The following is a 25,409-nucleotide window of genomic DNA, read 5'->3' on the forward strand; positions in this document are numbered from 1 at the left end:
CAATCCAGACAATTAGATATTTATTTCAGATGGCTGCAAACACACTTCTCCCCATTGGCTCTGGCCACCACTGTGCTGCTTTGCTGAAGAATGCAGGTGATATTTCAGCAAATTTCATCTGCAATAAAATATCAAAGCTGAACATGAAATTTGGTGAGTTTATTATTACTGCTTTCTTTCCCAGGGAGGAGAGAAATGAAAGGCAAGCCAGAAAAAAAAAATTAGAGGCTAACCATATTTTTGGTCAAGTGTATATTAATGGTAAGTATGAAAAAAAGTCAGCATCCCAAAGTGATGTGAGAATCACACATCAGCAAATGGGATAAGAACAACACAAAATTAAAATTATTGGAATTTTTGATTTGGACTTTCTCTTTTCTTTTTAGCCCAGATCATTTCGGCAGTCTTGCAAAACCTTGCAATGAAAAAACAGGTGGGCTTGCAATCTGCAGCAACAGGCTGGAGTGAAAGGGAAAAAAACTGTGTATGTGACAGAGTAAAACACTCCTAACAAGAAGAAAAAAGAAATAATCCAATTCTAAAATTTTTTTATCATAATTCTTCTTTCTACTCATAAAGAAATTAATTGTTACAGAAACGTACACAACCTGGCAGAAAGCTCCTGGTTGATATTAGCTTCTTTCTGGTAAAAGAAGGAAAAAGAAAAATTGTTGGCAATTGTCAGGAAACTTATTGAGTGACCTGAAGTGGTCTATCCTACTTTTTTTGCTAAGGATGAAATATTCAGGCAAGGTGATTTCCAAAGCTGAAGAATAACGAAGCCCAACAAACAAACAGCCAGCTGCGAAAAAAACTTAGACAATACAATATCCTGGAAGAGACTCACGAATGGGTGTCAAACCAATTTGTGCCATTATTCACTATTTTATTCATCAAGGACAGCTTGCTCTCTGAATTCCATTTCTATAAAGCCAGTTTTAATTAATATGGTTTCCCAGCAATCCCTTGTACCTATTACTGTGACTTCAACTGAAAAAAGTCGCAATATAGCTCAGCAGCAGCACAAATAAAAACCGCGTTTGGTGAAAAACTTCATTTTCCTCATTTCTGCCGTTACCATTTCTGTTATTTTTTTCATTAGACACTCCATCCCCACTTATCTCCCTCAGGCAAAGCTTACATGACTGATCCTGAGCTTGCAGCACCTGGTGCAATCAGAAAAATGTCCTTCCTGAAAGAGCTCCAGCACAATGCAAGGAACAGCAGGAACCAGGAGGCTGAGAGAATTCTTTTTCCCTCTCTACAGCTCAGGCCTGTGCTCCTTGACCCACATGTGCTTCTTGTTAGTCCACTTTTCCAACCTGTCCAGGTTCCTCCTGCAGGTGACTCTCCCTTCCAAATGTCAGCTTCCCCACTCAGTTTGGTATCACCAGAAAATTCAGAGCACACTTTATGCCATATTCCAGATCACTTATGATGACAATAAATAGTATCAGGCCCAGTATCAATCCCCACTGGATTACATTTACAGTAAAATCTTCAGTCTGCAAGGAGTACATGCAACAGGTAAACAGGTCACCCAGAGTCACAAAGCCCAAAACTGGTTAGAAATAAAAACCTCAGGTCAGCACCTCAAGGGGCTGTTGAAATCAGGAATGCTTCATCTACTTATTCCATCAGAAGACTTGTTGCAGAAATGTTTCAGTATTTATAAAAAAAATATTTCTGTTGAGTTTCTAATCTGCATTTCAGTCACCCCATAGCAGACAAATGTGCATTTTAAAATATATCATAAAACTCAATCTCTGCACTATCTCTCCTCTTGTCAACATATTAATTTTCAAGATAATACTATTTGCTTGAAGAAAACTGTTCCAAATATATACCAGTGCGAGAAAGAGGGGAAAATACCCCAAATTATGTAGTTAGAAACGAAAAATTGGGGATATGGAGCTTCTAAATAAGGGATTTGCACTTAGAGCACAGAAAAATGTACATGTGGATACATTTCATTTAGAAAATTATTAGAAATCTGATGTGACCCATGTTCCTATCAGTTTATCTCAGCACGTCCTGCAGGCAGAGGGAAAGCTGGGAATGTGAGACAAAGTATTAAGAAATTAGTACAATTGGGTTTTTCCTCCCCTAACATTCAGAAGAATTTTCTTTTCCTGAAAGGGATCAATTCTCTAATAAGACTGAATTATGCACATATCTCATTTACTGGAAGAAAACATGAGAAGAGTGGTTTACAGGAAGGAAAATGGATAAGAAACACTAAATTGGATCTTGAATAGCTGTTGTAAGTGAAGATTCTTCATTTGGTTTTGACATTCTTTCACTTGTCTCTTGAAAAGTATGTTACACAGAAGGGACTGCTGATGAATTTTTGACAGTGAGTCTGGTTTCTGGGGTTTTTTTAAAGGCATCCTGTAACATAGTCTCCAAACTTCATATCATAATTGCATGATATCTCAAATATTCCAGGACTCATGTGAGAAATTAGGCTGCTTTCACGTACAACCTGAAACATTCTCTCGTTGTCAATACATAACTGCTCAGCAAAGGTGTTTTTGTCAGCAGAGTTTCTGAGAATAAAACAGTAGAACGTCTCACGAAGATGTATAAACTCTGAAATTCCAGTCATGAAGGGTGAAGTCAGTCTGTCATGGGCCCACTTAAATAATTTTTTGTGCAATTTTGTAAACAAGCCTTAGCATTCATTTACAGGGCTTTTAAGATTCTACTGGAGCTCATCAAACTGTGGGGGAAATTTTTCACCTAGTTGTAAAAAAATTCTGTCTTTTGGGAATTTAAAAAAAAAAATAAAAACCTAAACTAAGATCTTTCAGTTCTTTTCCACGTGGACTGGGATGTAAACAAGAGGTTACTGTCACTGGCCAAGGAACAACTGAACACTGTTAACTGGGATCAGCAACCACAGAACCTACTTCCCATGATTTGTAACAAAGGAAGTTTTGGCCTTAGGTTCAAGTTCACAATGATTTCTTTCCTGAGAGGGCCTGAGTCTTTCTACACAAGGCAGAATGGGAGACTATGAATTATGAATGTGCTGATAAGCTCTGGAAGGGATGAAACCAACTGAGATACAGGCAATCATTTGGAGACAGCAATGAACTCAAAGCCTGCAGCAATTTGTTTCATATCTCATACATTGACAGAATTTTGAGTTTAATAACTCTTACGGATTTATGGCTCACGGAGATGCTACAGCCTAAGTTATGACATGAACAGATGAGTGCACCTCCACACCATCTCCAGGTGCAAGCTGTTACCCCAACCCACCCTGGGGTGACATCAGTGATGTATCTTTCCTAGAGCAATGCTTTTAGTGCTCTCCTTTTGCTTTGCACTCCCAACAGGGTAAAAACCTGCACACAAACAGCTGCTCTGAGTTCTCACAAATTCACACCCTGCCTCCTCCTGCTCTAATGTAATTGTTTGCCCACGTACCTGAAAGTAGCACAGACATATGTCAGATTTTACTAACAGGATCATGGCAGGTGTCGCTTTAATTTGGAATTATGGTAGGGAATTCTTCATCACCATTTTGATAATCGTATTTGTGAAGCAGTAACATTTGCAAGGCCTAAGGACAAGTACAGACACACCTTCCTTAGAGACTCTGTGTGAGTTGGGCAGCTGCTGCTCTGTGTGCGCCACCCCTGTGCCTTTTTCTATGCATACACTGTTGGCATACACCTTACGAAAAGAAGCTAAAGCATTTTTAAGTGCAAAGTTAGAGTGGTTTCCACCACACAGACATGGCATTAATGCTATGCAGAGGACAGAACCTGGCATAGAAAATATTTTGAAACAGCTGTGGTTTGTTTTGGTTTGTTTTCTCTTTCCCAAACCTGAGAAAGCTTTTGTTGGTGGTATGTTGCTGAAAGGCTTTTTTGCCTGCAAGAGCAAGGCTCTTTCAAGTGTCTAGTAAAATGCTTCAGTGCAGAATGCATGAAGGGCATGCATTAACATACATTGATTACTTGTATTTTTAAATGTAAATATTGTCTGCTCAGCATCTGCTGGAATTATACCAGTACAGTCAGTAAGTGTCATTGACATTCCATTCCCTGTTCTGAAACTTGACAATACCTCTGATTCTGCAGTTTTTATTTGGATAATATTCATCATGGTAACAGAAAACTACTCCAAAACACGACAGCTTCTGTTTCTCAGGCTTGGGGATTTCAGATGTAATTTCCCAAGGTGTTAGTCTTTGACAGAGGGTACTGGGATTCCCTGGCAGTGCTGGTACAGCATTGATAGCCTGTGACTTACTTCGTGCACGTCTGCAGCTCCATTTTCTCCTGGAAGTGGCAATTCAGATTCAGCCCAGCAGCATTCCCACCCATCAGTGAGTCCTACTCTCTTCTGAGTGTAGTAGGCCACAAAATGTCTACTGAAAATATCTTTAGTGAACTCTTGGTCTTCAACATAGCACAGGTGGGGAATCCCACTCTTTGCAAACATATATCCAGTGCCCAAACCCTCACCAGTTTTCTTTCCAGACAGGATAGGGATAGTTTCATGCTGTGAAAAACGAGGTTCACTCTCCTGTGAGAATTTAAAGAGTTTAATATAAAGACAATAAGAGACATATAAAATAAAGCAAAGGGGTAACGGCCGGCTGCCGTGGCGCTCTGCCAAGAGCACACCAGATGCCCGAGGTGAGTCCTTTTTATACCATTTTTACTGTCTGTTCTCTATTCCTATTAAAACTTTTCCCGGAGCTGTTCTGCATGGCCACTCGTTGGTTCCTCCTTTTTAGAGCATGCGTAGTCTTCTGCCTTGTGGTTTTATTTCTTTTGATTCTTGGGGTTGGGCCCGCTAGGTAAGAGTCGATGGTGGGGTGGATCTCTTAATTCTCCAGACAGTCAGGGCTGATTGCAGCTTTGGGCCTCTTTGCCCCCGGGCAGAGCGGTGATAGCGGCTCCGGACCCTCCTGGCCGCCCGTTCTCCGGGCGGAGCAGCCTTTGGGCCCTTTTGTTCCCCGGACAAAGTGTTGATTAGCAGCTCCTTGGGCCTCATCCTCTGCTCTCTTGGAGGTTACCTTACTTGCTCACACTTGCTAACATTCTTGCTAAAACGAGAGAAAACTACATCCACACAGCAAAAAGCATTTCTAACATTATATAATATCTACCTTAATACTTTGCGAGAAGCCAATATTATAATATATATTTATAACAATGCTACCTGGCTTATGGAGTCCTCTTGTGCTAACTTCTGTCCTGTGACAAGCACACAGAGCCTGGCTGCAGGGGCCTCCACACAAGCCTCATCCATTGTAGTGCTGGGTTTAGTTTAGCAAGCTGCAGCTTTCCCTGAGAGCTCAGTGGAGCTGCTTAGGGCAGTGCGGCCATTTCGCCCACCCTCAGCCCGTTCCGGACGGCTCCGCAGTTTTGCTCCAGCAGCCATCAGCTCTACAACCCAGAGACGGCGAAGGAGGTGAGAAGGGTCTCCCCATGAGGGCTTCAGAGGACCTTTCATAGTTACATCTTGTGATGTACAGCGATCCCCAGAGGCAGAGCGACCTGGTGGTCGCAGCGCAGGGGGTTTTCTCAGGGGCGGTACCTGTGCGGCGTTGGGGTACAGGAACCAATAGGGAGAGCCCGAGGGAGTGGCCAGGGCTAGTGATGCCATGAAGATTTTTTGCCTTTTATTTTATACCCGTTACACCTTTTTTTACAACTTCTGTATTCCTAGTGCTTTTCCCCTACATTCTTGGACCTGTTTGTCAAGCTAAGAGACTAAACATTTTAGAAGCTTCATAGTTAGGGATCAGTGTGCCCCAGACCCCAAGGTCCTCTCCAGAACACATTCTGTAAACCAAGATAGAACCATCCAGGGGAAGGTTCCTTGGGGAGGGGGGGGCTCACTTGAGCCTCTCATTGGGGAATCTTTGATAGATCTGCTAATTAGTAAAACCTATAATGTTATACCCGATCTCTTGGAATATATTCAGTGGGGTGCATTTCAATGCGTATGACCTGGATGTGTGCACCTAAGGATCCTTAAAATAAATACCAAGGTAAAATCCCTTTTCCCCTTCTAACTGTGTTTAACTCTTGATTTTAAGACCAGGAAAAGGCATCACTAGGGGCAGGGGAAAGTGGGGGGGGAACAATGCAAAAGGCATTTAATAAATGAATTAGTGGGAAATACACCACCACACTCATCCTCATCTCTGAGCCCTTGTCACAGACCCTGGAACACAGATCCCCTGTCTGAAGTCCAAAGCAGAAAGACTTTATGGCTTAGCTCTAATGTAATTAATGCAATAGTACCTAACTCTACAAATACAAAAAATCTAGAAGGGAACAGGAACAAAAAGATGATTTTTTTTTTGCCTCCAAATTCTCCTATTTTAAGAACAGGTGGCTACTGGCAGAAATTTGAATTACATTAACAGAGCCACCTTGCCTCCCACTGTTCATTTCTAGCCTGTGCTCTTGATGACACAGGGACAGTAATACATCAATGCATTATCTCCCACTCTTCAACAGCTTTAGAGTGTCCTAGGACTCATCAATAATGACCAGGTAGACATCAGCTCCACAGCCAGCCCAGCAACACCCACATTTTCAGGCATTGTTGCTAAATCTGGACATTTTCCCTTGGTCTGATAAGAGACTGCCCTTTTCATGCCCCCAGGTAAGACACAAACACCACTCTTTGACAGTCAATAACCCACTGCTCTTCTGACATTCTTTTGAATCCATATAGTTAATTAAGGTATGTATGTCTATCCAAAAATCTATACTGATTAAGCTTGGATTACAGAGTCCTTTCCTTGCTCAGTCTGAATAACCATGCAAAATATGAATACCCAGACAAAGAAAGCTGCTCTAGTTTCCGTGTATTTATTTGACTTGAGATCTGCCATCAAAGAAAAGAGTGTCATTACTTGAGTACCAGGCCTAAAGTGATAGATTCCAAGTGCATCATTTTTAGAGCCATTAGAGGTTATCAGGCCTATGTGGTTGCTAAGATACCATGAATCATGAAGGAAAATATAAGATAATGGTAGGCAGTCACTGTGATGGTTATCAGAGTATGTTCTCTGCATCTTACTTAATAGCATCATGATTAGGATCATTTTCAAGAGTTCCTGTCTATTTTCCAGCTAGGTGCAAGAATACAACTGCATTAAGTTGGCAAATATTGTTTGTATTTTACGTTTCTCCACGAGTAAATGAATTTGTTGAAGTCAAAATTTGTAATTGCCACAGCAGAATTTATTAACAAGTAAGGGCATGTGTCTGTGTGCAGGTTTCTTTCCTGGCTATTAAATAGTATCTTCAGACTTGGAATGAAATCATCCTTCATTGATTTCAAGTATATTTTGTGATAACAGAGACTGTGCTTTCAAAGAGTTTTTAAATTAAATTTGTAGCTGAGGTAATTGCTGTTGCAAAATTATGCAACTAAAGTAAAGTGTTATGCTGGAGCTTTCTTGATATTGTAATTTAACTGCCTCTTTTCTAAATCATAAAAGTGTGAGATGCCAGATTAGGGCAAAGCATTAGGTTATTATTGAATTATTTTATATTCTATCTCTGGAAGTATCTGGTGAGAATAAAGGGATGAATCTGCAGTGTTATGAGCAGTGCTCACACCATATCCCCCAAAGTCCTCTCTGGGTTCACTCTTTCACCACTCTAAAGTTGTGAAGTCCAAGATGGGAAAATTGCCCACTCTCCCTGACTTGCTACCCCAACAAAGAATGTAAATCCTACACCAGTGGACAGAGATAGCCAAATAAGCTCTTATTAGAGAACTGAATAGGTGATGGTGGTTGTTATTTTCACTATTAGGTAGTGAGACAGTGGAATAAGTTGCTCAGAGAAGCTGTGGATGCCAATCCCTGGAAGTGTTCAAGGTCAGGTTGGATGGGGCCCTGACTAACCTGATCTAGTGGGTGGCATCCCCCCCACGGCAGGAGGATTGGAACTGGATGGTCCCTAAGGTGCCTTTCAACCCAAACCGCTCTAGGATTCTGTGATTCTTACCTGTCATGCACTAAACCCACAAACCTGTGGACGGATGCCTGCATGGCATTTGAAGGAAAGCACATAACACAAGTAAGACAAAAGCTCAACACGTGGGCTTCCCTTATCCAACCTTTCAAATAAAGCATCTTCCCATTCCACTCTACAGAGGCATTTTAGTATGATTTGCCAACTACCTTTCCCAACACAAATGAAATACAGCTCAGTTGAGAAAAGCTGCTGGAACACACAGCAGAAGACACCAAGCAGCCCAGGAGATCAGAGTGACGTTACGCTACAAGAATTAACCAGCATCTTCTACAAGATTTCAACTGGATCTCACACAAAACAAGACTAGTGGCACCTTTCTGGAACCATCCCCTCCATGTTAGTAAAATTTTGTTCTATGAGCCTGCAGTTCTGACTCAAAGCACAGTTTCCCTGTCCTTGACAAGAACCACAAACTGCTTTTTAATTCTTTCAAGAGCACTGGAGGTTTAGACATTCATTTAAAACTCACAGTTTGTTAGAAGAGCCTAAGAAAGACCCACTCACAACAACGGAAAGAGGCAGTAATATTTCTAATTTTCTTGGCATCCACAAAGATGAATACACATCAACATCTGAGTACTGTAACTTTTTTAAAGTAAATGAGCCTTGAAGATTATCTGTCAGCTAAAATGTACCCAAGGGCTTGCTTTGCAATGTTTCTTTTTTAAAGAATGTTTGTTTTAACATTATTGTTGCAACCAGCCAAAGAAAAATGTAGAGCCATCATAAAAAATACGAGTAGATACCCAGTTGTTAGAGCTGGTTTAGGAACAATCATAGGAGTGATGGACTGTGCGACCCAGGAGAGGTTCCTTCCAACCCTAATGATTCTCGGAATTGATTTTCTTTTGCAACTCACTTTCAGTTAGTCCTTTAGAAAAAAAATAAAAAGGGTTAGATCAATGCTGGCTTCAATGACACAGCCATTCCAGCTCCTGCAGCATTTTCTCACCATGGCAATCTCTTTATCTTCTTGTTTGTATGAAGACCATTCTCTACTCCTCTGTTCCTGGCTGTACATAAAAATAAGGGGCTGGGCTCATAGTTTGCTGACTTCAGGGTTGAATGTGACATTAATACAAACCTGTTAGCAGAACTCTGACTACACCTCTCAGAGAGTGAGTATACAGTTTTTCTGCTCACAGTTTGGGAGAACCAATCTTTGCATTTATTATCACACTTGCTAAATAGAGCCTCTTCTAGCTAGAAACTAGAGCAGAAATACAAATATAAGAAGTGTTTATCTCCAGAAGGATTCTGTAAGTTTAATATTACAGGATACCAACACAATTTCACAGAAACTGGTATTTGCACCACAGACTCTTAAGGAAAAATTTCCAGCACTTCCTTGCTTTCAGTTAGCAGTCCAAAAGGAGGACAGCATTATACCCCTGCTTCTTTCCCTTTTCAGTCCACTGACTTAATAGTCTGGGCCTAAACAAGAAAGAAAACTCCCTGTATATCAAAAAAAAAAAAAAAAAAAAAAAGAGATGAACTCTAGGGATATCTCAGTGTTCTGAGTCACATTTTGCAATGAGATGTAGGGACCAGCTCTAACTCATCAGCACTGGCCTCTGGGATGACCCCAGTGAACAGAGAATAGTTTATGGGCATTCCAAGATCTCTCTTTTGATGGAGCTGCCTATAAATTAATTGCAGAGCAAGAGGCCCAGATATTTCTCAAAGAGCCAAGATGGTTGGAAGCATAAAGAAATATGCTTAAAACAATAATTAAAAAATCAGAACATCCATAGCTTTAGTGCACTGCACAGTGACGTTCTCCAAATCGCCTCTCTTAATCAATAACATAATAGCCTCCTTTTTGTCTCTTTCCTTGAAAGGGATTTGCACCATGGAAAAGGGAAAGTAGAAAGGTGTAACACCAAAATGGCTCAATAAAGCTCCAATATTGAAACATACAATTTCTGAGATTTGTGACTTTTACTATGCTGCCTATTTCTCATTAGGTAGGAGGGCTTCAGGAATACAGGGTGCCTAGAAGCAGTGGGAATGGAAGAGGTAAAGGGACATGAGTTACCCCAAGATTTCTGATGTCCTGCCATGACTGTCACTGACCTGGACCACAGTCTGATGTGGCAGGCAGGCAGCTTGCTGCTAAAGCTGCATGCAATGCACAAAAGCAGCACTTCGAAGGTACAGACAAACAAGACCTCATGTTGAAGCAGAAACCATTACAGAATGACAGCCCAGATGCATCCACATCGATATATTCATCCCTGGGAGCACTATCCCACTGCTTCACTTACCCCAGATGCTTTGCAGCTCATTGCAGGCAAGACTTAAATTTTGAAAACCCGAGCAGCTGGAGGCAGATGTCTCCTGGCAAGCCCTGTGGAAATCTCCCTCAGGCAAAGTTCATAGCAGTCAGTAGCCTCTAGTACTTGTCATGTATCTTATTTTTGCATTTCTCACTTTAAAAGATCTCCGTGCCCATGGGAAAGCAGAAGCAAGCCATGCAGACAAGAGCTGGTGTGTCTGTACAGGAACAAAGCTGGCTGCGGTTTTTAACTGGTTTATAGAACTTTGACTTTTCATATGTCACAACATGCCCCCAGCTCAGGACAGAATTCCTCAGGTATGACTGGACCTCTGGCAGGTGAGGGCAGTGCTGACCCCCCTCTGGTGCTGCTCGAACAGCCCTTGAGCAGCTGCAGCCCAGGGACAGCCCAGCTGCATCATTGCTCTGCTGTGCTGTCCCCATTTGGGGGCTGTCGCCAAGAATGAGCACAAGAAGGTTTCCCCAAACTTGCCTGGTCTAACTTGCCTGTCTCCCTAGGGTGGCTCATGAATTCCCAGTGTCAGCACACACTCTCTCTGACACAATGTCGTTCACCTTGGGCCAATACCTTCCTACCAGTTTATAGTGCAGAACTAAGACTTGCACTATTTCGCTTTTGGCATGTTTTCTTTCTGTTCTGCCTTCCACGCTTGTTATCACCAAATATTTTAGCAGTGCAAAGTACTTCCTCATTGCAGGAGACTTACATGGTTCATAGAACCATAGAAAGGGGTTGGAATGGACCTTAAAGATCTTCTAGTCCCAACCCCCCTTCCATGGGCAGGGACACTTCCCACTAGAGCAGGTTCCTGAAGGCTTTATCCAGTCTAACTTTGAACTCCGCTAGGGTTGGAGCATCCACAACAATGTCCATAGCTTTAAGCACTGTCCAAAATCCTGGAAAAGTCCCTGCCTTGTGCATTTTTTTACACTGCATTGCCTTTCTAATCCCACACATCTTCTATACCTTTTTGCCTTTTTTTCTTTTCTTCTACTTTATCAAAGCCCAGGAAGTTTCTCTCTCTCCCTCTTCCCACTCTCCTTCCACTCTCCCACAACTTCTTGGATTTCCATCAACTCATCATGTGGAAATGTATGCAATACAATTCAGAGAGGTCACCTACTGTGTTCTTGATTTATTTTATCCAAGTCATACTATTCCTTATTGCATTTGCTGTTTTGCAGACAGGCAATTTCTAGATGACACATGCATGGAAGTGGCATATATCCAAAAATATGGCTACTTCACATAACACAGAATTTGGATTTGGCATGGTCTCATGTTGCCCTGAAAAGCAGCTTTTATTGTGGGCAAAAGATCAAAGTAAAAAAAATTGAAGCAAAGTCGATCTGGTCAAAACTTAGACTTTCAATTGGCCTGAAATATTGACATTGTAGCATTTGTTTAGCTCATATTCAGGGTAAATTGGCATTTTGCCTTCTACAAGGAACATTTAATAGAAATTTTCTTGCTTCAGAAACACTGTTTCCAAAATTCATCCTGAGACCAGAGGCAGCTGACTGAAATTCGTGTTGTTTTTCAGTCTCAGAGTTCTTCCAAACACTTTTCCTGTGTACCAGACACAGAAACAAGGAGAGTCCCAACTTTTTCAGTTCAGCTGTTCTGGCTTTCTGAACCCCGGTTTTTTAGAAGCGATGAAACTATCTTGGCTCCAAGATAGTTTGGGACTCCTAGATTCCCTGAAACATGCTCACTCTGAAGAACAGGCATTTCAAGTCATTGAAAAACATAAAATATCAACCAACAGCAGCTCAGAGCCCCAGGAGTTCACTGGGATCCAAACACCTCTTTTGGTTTTCACTGTGTTTTACTTCTGAATCCTCCTACCTGTACCCCAGAGGTTCCCATCTTCTTCACCCCTGCCCAAATAAATCTGTCTTCTTTCAAATACTCTGTTTGAAGAAAATTTCAATAACAGTACACTATCTGGAGATTATAGCATTTTGAAAAGATACAATTTCATGGGTGTGCAAGTAATTTTTTAATTTTCACTGTATTTACATCAGGTCACATCTCCGGGAAGTAAAGTTAGGAAAGGGCCATGGAAATCAACACAGATGACTGTACACAGTGCCCTAAGTAATTAATTCATTAATTCAAAACTCCAATGAAAGAGAAGGGAGAGTTTCTTGTAACTTGCCTAACTCCACTCAGTGTGCTTGTCGAATAAATGCTGGTCCCTGGGACATCCAAATATGAACAGCAAATGAGAACTCCAAAATTCACCATTTGTAGTTCTGGGTTCAAAATGCAGCCTCTAAACAGCTGACCTCAGAAAAAGGAAAATTCTGTCCTTGTAAGGTTTTTTAACTGTTCTTCACCAGAGGTGATTGATAAACTGCACCTCACACTCAAAATCAATGTTACAAGACAGAAGAGCTATATTCTGATGTTTCACATGTACCAGCTTTCAAAGGTATAGAGGAGGAGAAGCTGCAATTTGACTCTTTCACTTTCAGTATCTGACTGATGGCCATTTTACAAAATTATGTTCCTATTTTCCTGGTTTACAAAATCAGTAACCCATAAGAAATAGTTTTGAAATTAGGAGCTACTGAATGCACAGACTAGTCTCATCTCATTCACAAAATGTCTTATTAATAGAGTTTTCCTGTTCTGTTCCATTTAGTCTTTTTTTTTTTAATTGCAGTCTTAGAATATTAAAAACAAACCCTACTAAGCAGGTCTTATGTGATAGAAGAGAAGAAAGAGTATAACCCAGTCAACTGCAGTCCACAGCTGAAATATCACATACATTGTCAGCTTAATTGTGTTCATCATTCAGATAAAATTTCATTAGCAAAAACTTACCGCAAAAGTCAGTGATGCTAAATTCTTTGTACTCATTTCTCTGCATCAAAACACAAAATTATATAATCTGATGTGTGTTTTAGTTATTTTTTCTATACACCTGAATGTTCCAGTGAAACTGCACAAAACTGAGTTTCAAATAAGCGTCTTAACACAGGCTGGTGCAGAGCAGAGGTAGAAGCACTGAGAACACCAGCTTTGAAAAATATTTTGATTTCAAGATTTTCATATCATTGGAGACCAAGAAGCTGATAATTAAGAACTGGTTACCTGCTGAGAAAACATCTTCTCTAGATTCCCATTAAATTCAAAACAGAAGTACAAACTTATCTTTGAACTAATAAATTAATCAATCATCTAACTGCACAATACTGGTTTTATAATTTATAATTTTATCGTTTATAGCAAGTGCAATCTAGTAAAATGGCTTAAATAATAAGGCATCATTCTCCTTAATTGGAAGTCTTATAACAGAGACACACAAACAAACAGCAAATTAAAAAGCCCTAATAGCAGTCCTTCTATTGGCTTTTATTCATTATCATTACACATCGATTACCATCATGCATGTTTAATTATGAGGACAAAGATCTGACCAAAGCATTTTAGCATCTCTAATTGTGTAGGCTTTTAACAATGCACTGTGCAGTGTTTGTCATATGGTCTGAAAAATTATCAAATAAGTAAGAGCTGCCTTCGGCAAACACCATCATTCCCATCGACAGAAGCACTCAGCACCTGTTGAAGTTCTTTCACAAGGAGTCTCTTCAGCCCAGTCACACACTCCTCCAAATATCTGCTTGCTATAATAATGAGAAATGTGGCTCTCATTCCTACTACTTCTTTGTGCTTGTCATTTTCACTGGTTGAAATTCAATATTGCTAATATTGGACTCTTATCTGCAATGGCTTTTTTGGTTGGTTTGTTTAAAAAGACTCTTAATTGGTTCAATTATGAATTATGGTTTCAACACAAACCCATTTAATTTAAGTGAATATGTTTACCTTGCCTTACATAGATTAAGTCTTCTGCTAGCAAGGAAGTAAAATCAGGCCTTTTCTCATCAAATTCAATTTAAACTTCTGCACAGGTGAATATCACAGCAGTCTTACCTAGAAACTCTGCAAGCTTTACAGTCCTTGCAAAGGAACAATAAAAACTGCCTTCACTTTGATTTTCTCCTTTTACCTTCAGACATTTCAGGAGAGCTCTGGTAGTAGATTAAGTGAAGGAACAAAACAAATGATCCATGTCCTTGTCACCAGTAACATAACTGGTCCCTTAGCACTGCAAAACTTGTGAGATCTCATGCTCTCTTCTACTGCATTTTTCTACTTAAATATAATGTAGAAACTTTACACCTGGCACCTGATGAACATCCACATTTCTGGGATTGCAGTAAGCATGGCAAAGAATCAATTTGATTTTACAGAAAACGGAGGAAAACAAACGAAATAGAAAACCCCAAGCCATTTGTGTCCTTGCAGACACCTTTACATGGGAACCACAGTAGAAGGAAGTTAGTAGTGCCCTACACACCACAGGACTGTTTGGCACAACCAGCATAACAAGAGTGCCACCTCATCTTTGCCTATCTTCCCTGTAAAACTCTCCAAACCAGAATGAAGCCATGGGGAAAGGTTAGGGAACATGGAGAATCCTTGCCCTGAAAGGAGTGGAAGAAGCAATGAAATGTCAACATGCAGAAAGCTGAGCGCTGCAGTATGGGAATGGGGGGAGAAAAGGGAGGCTGAGCTCCTCTGCTCCCATGGCAGAAGACATGAAGGGGAATTTCAAAATGTCCCCAAAATAAGAAGGGAGAATGAGGATGCAAGGCCCATGGGTGCTTCTCGCAGCCAGTTCAGCCAGAAGAATTGAAAGTGAGGTAAGCTACTAGTTTCATTTTTTTTTAGACTTAAGCACTTCAGAGGAAGGATTCTTCTTTATTCTTTGTTCAGAACAATGAGGGCAAATGCCTTAGTGCCTCTGTGTGATGTAAAGAACAGCGGCAGGACCTAAAGAACTGCACGTAAGGCAAACAAAGTGGCTGAATGCATTGGGAGAAAAATCCTGCTGTCAATATATTTTTTTCCTTCTCTGTGCTTAATGTTTACTGTCCAGAGTATTTAAGGCTCAAGTTTTGCATTGACTTTTTTAGGACTGATGACAGGCTTGAAGCTAAACACACGTATGGATGCTTTGGCACAGCAGAGACAATAAGCCCAGCACAGCAGAGGATTAAATCTCCACTACAGCCACTACAGCCTCCACATTGCTTTATTGCTAATTTTTGCACATATGTCTGTGATCAGTTACAGAGCTCTGACATATGGTGAGTGCACCTGCTAAGTTAGCCAGGGCTATTGCCTCAAACAACACGGACACTTATGGCAGGGTCTGCAAGGGTATAAATAAGGGGTTATAATGTCCCTCATGCTGTAATGCTTTGCATTCCCCAAACAGCACCATGGCAATGCAATAACCTCAGATAAACTGTCCAAAACGTTTTGTAAACATGCTACAAAATAGATTCGTCACTCTCCCACAGTTAAGCAAATTTATTATTAATTATACAAGATTCAAATTGATAAAGTATGTTTTCAGGGTTTTGGTGATCATTTGCATGATTTGGGGTGGAATAGGAACAGACCACTTATCTACCCACAGTCATGTTTTCATCTGCAAAATTACATAAATTGCTCAAGAAATTGGCAACCACATCTGTGTGAGGGAACAATAAAGTTCAGCCAGTCTTTGTCACAGAGCTGGGCAACAGCATTCACACGTTCCTCCGACACCAACATCCCTCACCTGTTCCCTCTGCACCTCCCAGGGATGTTCCCCCACTGCCCAGTTAACACCCAGTTAAGCTGCTCACCTGCAGAGCCTTTTATTCCCAGGCCTCTGAGCAGAGCTTTAATCCCTCTGCTGCACACCCCTTCCTGCGGGCTGCCACTGCTGCGGTCCTTGATGCGTTTTTCCGTTCAACCAGAATACTGACCAGCCTCTCCAGCCCATTTTCCAGAGTTTAAAGAGGTTATTCCTTACCAGATCCTTGAGGCCCCACCTGTACACCAGATTCTCCAGGCCGCAGCTGTAGTCAGGCTTTTAAAGAACTGTTTGCACACATCAGCGAGATCTGTTCCCCGTGTTTATTCTGCTGTGTTTCACCACGTTTGTTTTGGCATCAGCCTCCTTTGACAGATTGGAAATAGCACGACAGCAGCTCTGCAACTGCCCATACGATGACTCTCTCCGTAAAAGGGCTTTTTAGGACAAAGAACATCAAGTTCAAATCTCAGAGCTTTCATGGCATTTAATATCAAATCTCTAGATCTGGTCTCCAAAAGTAGCTTCTGGATTGTACCTGCAACATGGATTTTTCTATTTCACTTATCAAGAAAAAAAATTGCAAATAATGTCTTTCGCTCAAAAATGTCAGGAAAACATCTTTGAAGATTTGAATACAACTAAATACAAACCTCAAGATCTCATTTTCAGTTTGGACTTGAATCCCATTATTTTTTTTCTGCGCACCCATGTAATTTTATATTCTAGGATGTAATGCCATATCCTCAGGCACAAGAATAAGAATTGAATTTTTTCATTTTATCCAGTTCTGATTATTTTTGTCAGGGTATTGAATGTGTGGCTAACACCACTGTAGTAGTGGTAATTAGCAAAGCACCATTTTTTTCCTCAGTACTATTTCCATAGCCCTCTGTACACTCTGGGGGTCTTTCTACAAGATTTTTTCTTTCTTACTCCTCAATTAAATTTCTGCCCGTGCTTACACCTGAGTACACAGAATATATAGTTCTAGTGGCATATTTCAAATTCAGGCTTTTGAAGCTCCCCCAGCCTACTCCTGCTAGCAATTTTTACCTATGGAAGACTCTCCAGAGCACATTACCATCAAAATCTGCCAGAGACACTATGCAATATTAGTCAAGGCATCTTTAATAATGCAAGAAAGGTCAGCAGCTCACAGAATATCAAGCTGAATATCGAAGAATTATGAATCTTTTTCTCTGTGCAGATTTCATAGGTATTCTTTGGGGTTTTTTCCTGATTCATTTTATGCCAACAGCAGAGGAAATTTGTTTCATTTTCAGCACATGCCAAAAAAAGGAAAAGAAAGAAAAAAAAACCTTCCTATCACATGAGAGTAAGAATGTCAGTATATAAATCACTTCTTATATGTCAGTGCATAGAAATAGTGTAGGGATCAGGTATGTAACACACTCTTTACATGAAAAGTAGCTGATTCCTAATAATTCAATTAGAAATTGCATTGTAACTCCATGTGGGAAAGTGGCAGCCAGAGCTCATGGCGGCACAGGCCGTGCCCTCTCCAGGCCATTGAACACAAGGAGCTAAATTCCATATTTTGTTCTTTCAATGCCACCAGAGTTAATGTTGCTTTACAACTAACAGGTTCTTCCTGGAACAACTCAGGATGTGATCACATAGCAGGGCCCTGACCCCTTGACTACATAATGCTTTTGTGATCAATAGCACAGAAATTAATGTGTTTATCATATCAGAGCATTTTAAAAATTTCATACATACCGTCACTAATTACCTCCAATGCCCATGATACAGCATTTTGAAGTGCTGGTCCAGTGCTTTCAAAATTCTGCACAGGAATAAGTTGAATTAGGCACTCTGAAAAATCAAACCCAACTAATTTCTTCTGTTCTCCCCAGGTCATTAATCTTCACGGGACAAATTACCACCGGCAGCTCAGCAGAGTGGCACTGATGGACTGGGGAGACAACAAAGCCACTCCAGCATAACTGAGAGGAGCATTTGCCTCATATCCTCTGTACCTTCTTCCCTGAATTTCCCCTTATTTCTTTTAACTTTTTTGGTGCAAATTATTAGAATTTATTATTTTTAATTCATCTATTTTTAAAATTATTCATTCAAGTTCACATTGAGCCATCCTCTGCTGAAGAACATGACTGCTTTGACTGAAATTTGACAAAGCACTTTTGCAAGGGGTTTTTTTTTTTTTGCAAGTAGTTCTGCAAGAAAAGCAGAACTATTCTAATAAAAGAATAAGAATAGCAGAAGTAGTCATATAATGTTTAGAAATTACATAGCATTAGAGGCAAAATATTAATATTAAACTAAAAGGCTGTTAAATGAATTTGGGGGGGTTGTCATGATGAAAATGTGAGCTCTCAGCACAAATGTAACAGCAATGCAGGAAGATGAGGTCCATCTTGATAAAAATAAGACTTTAAAATCTAATTAGAAACACAATATTTAAAAGTCTATTTCATTTTCCCAGACAGAAATTACACTCTTTCAGTGTGGTGTGATGTATGCACAGATTACCTGCAGGTCACATTTGCTTTTGCCTGAAAGCTTAAGGGGAAAAATACTCCAGCCTTTTTCTTTAACCTATAGCAGTACAGCCAAAGGCACTGATGAGGTCACAGCAGTACATAATAAGTGTTCAGTAAAGAAAATGGTGCCATATGTTGCTTTTCCCTTGCTGTACTTAGTTCTCTGGAAAATGATCAACAGTAGTTGCAGCTAAATTGTACCCTATTTTTCTGTTATCAAATGGGGTTAAAAAGTCATGTAAATAAATATACATGAACTAAACAGAAACAGCTGGAAAGTTCCCAGAAGGGACCTCTAACAACCTCCAAGCTGGACGGACCATGGTAGATCAAGGGATCATTATTAAGATTAAAGGCTTACGCCAAACCTGCTGTGAAATTCAATCTGCTGAATTTTAAACGTTTATGGCACAAAAGAGAAAGTACTAAATGGTGGTATTTATTAATTCTTAAAAAGCAAGATGACGAGAGAGTTGTTACATTTTCTGCATTCCAAATGTGCATGGCACAATTTGCTGAGATAAAAAAATCTGTAGCTACCTCCTGTGAAAGTCAAATCGTTCAAGCAAACTCCTTATTGTATTGATGTTCTGGAGAAAAAAAAAATTATCAGCCTCATTAGTGCTTTTGGGCTTTCTTTTAAAGGCTTTAGACCAACTTCATTTTAGAGAAACACACCACAGCAGTGACTGGAGCTAAATCTGAACTCTTGAAGGAAGGAGCTTTTTTACCTTGGTAGACTTGTGCTATTCCAATTGCATTTGATGGAGTTATGCTCCTGTGCCTAACAAATAACGAAGATGACAGCTGTCTGAGTAACACTTGCAGGCTCATTGTCTCACCATCCTCGTGGGATACCTGCTCTCTGAATTGTGTTTCTAAACTAAGTTAGAGAAGTGTTCTACAAGTCCCCTGCAAAGGAGAGGCTCGGCGTCTCTCCCGCAGGGGATGTTCACTCTGTGTTTACACCGCACGCTGAGGCTCCGCGCAGATGCCACCCTCTGACTCGCTCAGCACTTCTCAGCTAAGATCTGCCACCAGCCAGAAAGTCCAAATGTTTCAAATCTCAACAATCTCTCTTGAATGAATGAACAAAAGAAAGCTCCCTTCTTTTGAGAGTCAGTTTCGTATCCCCAAAGAAGGCAGTGTGACAGTAATTAGTTATACTTGTTGAGATTTACACGGGAAATGTTCCCTCCACAGACAAGCCGTGTGGAATTTATGTATGTTTGGAAAAATATTTAGACTTCTGTCATGGCTTAGCCATCTGTATTCCTTGGCAATCATACTCCTCGGGCAAAGACCTACGATGACAATGTAAATCAGGTCAGAGTGACATTGGTCCTCCGGGGATGCTGGAAAATCTTCAAAACTGCTGAAGAACAAGTGCATCCTGTAACCTGACAGGAATGCCTCATTACTTGGGGCTGTATTTTCAAGTGATAACTGTGCCCTGATCCATTCAATCAGCACAAAGCCACATTCCATAGCTAGCAGTCTAGTATCTAGCACTTGGGCTGGCTTAGTCAGACCTTTGTCCACTGGAAAAGTGAAGGATTTAGCTTTAAGCATTAAAAGATATTTCATATGGCAAAGCATAAATGTTGAAACACTACAAACAATTTTCTCTCCAGAAAGATAATTACAAAGAGTGACAAGACACATTCTGAGACAAGATGCTTTCTGCTTCAGCCAGTTCCCACACGGAGGCCCATTAACAATATTTTGGGAGCCAATCAAATAGACTTACATTTCTAAAAGCTTGAGCCAAAGAGTTTTACATTCTCTTCTGGCATAAGGTGGCGTATTTCAACTGGTTTTAAAGCTGCCATATCAACAGGTCCCTCTGAATGTCCTGATACCTGTGTGCCGTAGGAAAATCTGGCTTGAAACAAGTACTGGCTGAGGGAGGGATCTATTTATAAATCAGGTCATGGGGGTTCAAGCTTTTAGCAAACGGAAAAGTTTAGTAAAAGACAGTAAGGGGAAAGCAGAACTTTAATCAGTTATGAAGATTATTTTCTTTTATGCAATTTTTAAAAGTGCATCTGTTTCTGCTCCATCTTACTTTAATCTCACAACACTTATAAGCGTGGCACATTCTGTAGGAACGTGGAAGAAGCTGGGCTTCCCTGCAGAGATCCCTCCATTCTGCCTATCTGGGATACATTCTTGTAAGCTAAACTGATACAAAGGGACAGCAAAGCACCTTTGTGAGTTGATTTGTGAAAATTGTTTCAGTGAGTAAACAAATGTATTTCCTTACTCTTGACAGACAGCCTCATTAAGTTTTCATAAAAGATCTGCATTATTAAAATCCCTGTTCTCTCCTGAGGACTAGAGGTACAGGAATCTCAAGTGATGCTATAGTACCCATCCAATGAAACTTTCAATATGGATGCTATTTTTAAAAAGAACACTTAGCAATGGAGTAGGTGACCTGTTTTTTTCAGGATGATGCTCACTCTTACAAACAGGAGAGATAAAAACAACCACTTACTTATAAGTGGAAAAGAGCCTTAGTTACATTAGGAGCCCACCCTGCCTTTCTGGCATATCTTGCTTACAAAGGTATTTTCAGAAAACAAGAATAAAGTGCTTCAATGAGTGTCTTTACAGTTGTCGACTTCTTTTATAACCATCAAAATGTAGCATGTGGAAATAAAAAGATAAGAAGCCGAGCTGCAAAAATATTCATAACCAGGTGTTTGGACTGCTCTTTTCACCCTGACTCCTGCCTATAAAACATCAATCTGCTATTATCCTCCTGCCAGATAAATAGTCAAGGTAGTTAAAAGTGACCTGCCAAGAAACTTTTAACTTCTGAGCACATCGTCACAGCAGACACAAGAGTTTTCCCTGATGAGTGCAAATTACTGTAGGACTGGTGGGTCTCTGTGGCACACAAAGAGCAATACACTCTACCCTGCATAAAAGAGTGATTTTCACTTTGCATGATAACGAGCCTTTTGTATTTTGAAAGTAACTAACAAAGTACCTCTGCAGGAGGCCTGCTGTGTTAGTCTTCATTAAAGGAGCCAGATCGATAGATTAAGCAAAACAAAATGGTAGCAATTCTGCCTTAGCCTGAAGCTCTTTCTTTGCACTCCTGAGCTTTATGGGAAGCACTGGAACCAAAAGGAAACTTGCTGCTGCAACAAGCAGTGAGACTTAGAAAAAAAAGGAACTTAATTTTAGAATTCAGTGCTCAATTAGAAATAAGGCAGAGAGATAAGTCTAGAGATGGGAGTGCTGCTAAGTAAAATAGAAGAAAATTTGGAAACCCCTGGAAGCCATTTAAGAGATGTGACATTGCAGATGCAGTGGCATCTGGTATCCAGGTGCACCTCTCCTTGGCAGGCTCTGCTACCTTAGCAGCTCCCTTGCAGATCATGGCAAGCGGCTTCCTCCCCAACCTGCAGAAAAATGCCCCATTTTATTCAACCATCTCCAACAGACACAAACTTATCAAGCTTCTGGCTCGCCTTTGCTTAGCTCAAAAGAAATGTCTGGTGGAACTTGGAACTGGATGTAACTCACCAACCCTGCACTGCTTAAAATGAGTTGGTTGTGGATAAGAGATTATGCTAAGTATTAAGGAAACACTGGGAATCCCAATTCAGATAAGCAGGCTTTTGTTACCCTTTCTCTTCTGGGAGCAGCTTTAGTAACAACTTAAAGTAATCAAATGAAACTTCATTTCTATTTAAGGTTGTGAGAAAGAGTCCCACTACAAGAGAGAACTGGGAAAGAAGGAGACCTGAGGGAAAAGGAAAATACTTCTATCAATGAAGAATTGGGACTGTCTGTAAGAACTGTAGAGCACAGAAGCTTGGCACAGTAAAATCAGAGAATATTTCTGCTTTCAAAATGGGAAGTTATTACAGTCTGCAATCAGAAAGGAGATGAAAGCTGCACCAATGAACTGAAGCGCCAAACTCACACTTGAGAAACTGTAGAACTAAGTGCCTATTAAAAAGCCAGAAATCAGACAGAGAAACATGGAAAGGACAAGGTTAAGTATCATCAAAGAGAAGAATTGAAAGAAGGTCAATAACAGCTTGGACAGAAAAGGAAGATGAATAGAAAATTGTTCTGGACCACCTCAAACCCCTGCTCGGCAGAAAGGTATTGATGGGATTTGAAGTGACCAAGAAAAATGTGAAAGATGTGTCCTCCTTTCTCTCACAAAGTGAACTGAAGAAAAAAAACAAGACAGAAAAGAAAGAAAAGCCAAAGTCAGAGAAACCTCCTTGCAAGTTGCTGGGATTTGCTTAGGACAAAGGACAGACTCAATGGGACACTAAAATCACCTTTTTAAACCACCATTTCAGAAAAGTGCTCTGCATATTTACATAATACAAGTCATTGTATAATCATGAGACTTTCTGTGTATTTCACCCTTCTGTGTACTTTAACCATATAGAATCACTTTTTACTATTGACAGAGACATAACTCATTTGAATCTCTTTGAAAATCCCTAGCAGGTTTTCCTGCTTGCCCAGACAAGAACCAGAACAGCAGGTATATCTCAAATACTGCAATAATCTCATCAAGAAAACCAAAGCAAAGACCATACTGCAAAAACTGTTTATGAAAAGCAAATGAGAGGAAACTGCTCTGGTGAGATAGGAAATAAATCTGGACAATCTCGGAGAAGAATTTATTCTGGCATAGGATACTCAGAGATTTTGGTAAATCCTTTTGGCCCCTTAAGCTGCAAGTTCCTTACCCATCTAACAGAAACAAAAAGTTTATCAAAGCTTTGAGGTTTTTGCTTAGGTGTAAACAATTTGGAGCTGTGATTTTCTGGTGACCATGGCATTTGCTGCAATGAGTCTCTGCTTCTCAGCGTTGCTTTAATGCACAGAAATTTTAACTCTTTGTGTTCTCAATGGGAGTAAATGCCTTTCCAACAAGTGATGTGAATTTGTTGGGGTGGGAGTTGTCCATGGTTGTATTATAGTGTTTCCAGACATTGGAAATGAATGAAGAGAAGTATTTGGGAGGGGAAGTAAAACTGCTTCTTGCCTCCAGAAGCCTGGGTGGGATTGGGTGTGTGGGCCAGGGTCCAGAGCCACTGGTGGTAGAAGCTACAACCAGAGCCACCAGCCAGGCAGAGGAGACAGGAAAAGAGTATCTCCAGGCCAAGGAGGAGTGGGGCAACCACACTGAGCTCAGCAGGTTTTTCAGGTCTGCCAGGGTAAGACAAGAGGAGGGGCCAGATCTACAAACCCTTCTGTATCCTTTCTTTCAGATCTCATAACTCTTTGCTTCTCAACACAACACAGATTTTCTCACTGAGAAATGTCTTCAGAAAAGGCCAGCAGTGACCAGTGTGGAGAGGTCCAAACTGTGACAGCCATCAAAAGGCTCAGTCCTGCTCTAAAACTCCTTGGGAAAGCTACATGAATAATGAAGTGTAAAAAAACCCCAGACAGACAAATTTCTTGCAGATCAGTGTGTTAAACAGGACAGAACTGGTGGGCAAAATGGGCTGTTGCAAGAAGCAGCTCGCTGTCCCATCTGTTACCTGCAGACAACACAGAGTTACATTCTGTAATTCTGTAATTTTCCATATAACATCTCAAAATACATGTATTGAAGGAAGAGGGTTAGTCAAGATCAAGGACAGTAGTACTCAGCTGTCAGGTAATAAAAGCTTGAGAGATTGTCTACATGAGCACTTGATTCATGCAAGCATGAGTAAAGCAGAAGACAGCAGGTAAGAAAATGGCCCCAAGTCTGAGCAAACTGAGCTCCTTCCAGGGTTACAAGTATTAAACAGTGTTTTGTTAAAGTTTTTGGGGAGGACTGAAGTGTAGGACCTGTGACAAGTCCCATTTTCTCTAAGTTTCCTTTCCAACAGGGATGATAGGTTCCATATAAGCTACAGCACATGAAAGAGACTTACTTTTTAAAAAACTTGCTCTCCATTGCAGGCGTACTTGTGATGAATTGTCAATCAAGATAAATACAACCCATTGATGAATTTAAGGATGTGAAATTAGAGGCTGGTAGCAAGACAACAACTTTTGGAAAGCACCGTGAGCAAATGATGGATGAGACCAGGAAAACAAATGGATGGATTGTCAAACACACAAACCAACAGCACACGGGAAATTGATGGCAGCTGTTCCAGCCAAAGCACGGACCTAACATGCTGCCTTAAAGCATCATTAACTTTAGTATAAAAGCTATGTGCTACACAGACTTTATTAGTCAGAATCACAGATGTTTTAAGAACTTGATGAAGTATTTTCTCGACACAAGTGCTCTTGTTTCACACACAGATGCTGTGGGGGCCTCATGTGTGTACCAGAGTGACCCAACATGTTTGACATGCAGGAAGGATCTGGGGCACTCTGGTAAATGGCCTGCCTTGCCAAAAATGAAAATTTTGTCTAGTCAGGCAAAAATAAAGTCCATTTACAGAAGTGAAAACACCAATGAAGTGCCCATATTGGAAACAGCGCCTTCTGGAGGAGTAGCAAGGCAGGCAGGAGAAGCAGTAGTGCGGCTCATGCTTGTAGCATAGCACTAGTCAGTGATCCAGTTTGCCACTGGCATCCATCACACACAGCCTTCTCTGGGTGTACCTGGTAGGCCTCTGTCTGAAGGTGTGCAGCTGCTGCTGAAGCTGAAACACTGTTCCACAGTGGTTCCCACTCAGCTGCAGTGGAATATACGCACCCCAGCAGCCAAGACAGAAGAAAGGCTGCTTCATTACACATCCCAGGAATTTTTACTTTAGCCTAGAATTCATTCTACTTGAGTTCAGTTTAAAATAAACAAACAGTTGATTAATCCAGAGAAAGTAAAATCAAGCTGAGTCAGTGACGAAGACCAAACTTTTCATAGCAAAGATGTGAGCTCTACGGCAAAGCT

General features: G+C 40.7%; 1 long non-coding RNA gene across 1 annotated transcript in view; it reads right to left on the reverse strand.

Annotated features, from left to right (window-relative positions):
- LOC116451075 overlaps positions 1 to 5,637 on the reverse strand; it is a 73,365-nt gene extending 67,728 nt beyond the window's left edge. The window contains exon 1 of the long non-coding RNA XR_004243082.1: positions 5,185 to 5,637. This is a non-coding gene — a long non-coding RNA (uncharacterized LOC116451075). The remainder of the gene's footprint in view (positions 1 to 5,184) is intronic.
- Positions 5,638 to 25,409: the final 19,772 nt, after the last annotated feature.

Source organism: Corvus moneduloides, chromosome 14 (assembly GCF_009650955.1).
Source record: "Corvus moneduloides isolate bCorMon1 chromosome 14, bCorMon1.pri, whole genome shotgun sequence".
NCBI lineage: Eukaryota > Metazoa > Chordata > Aves > Passeriformes > Corvidae > Corvus > Corvus moneduloides.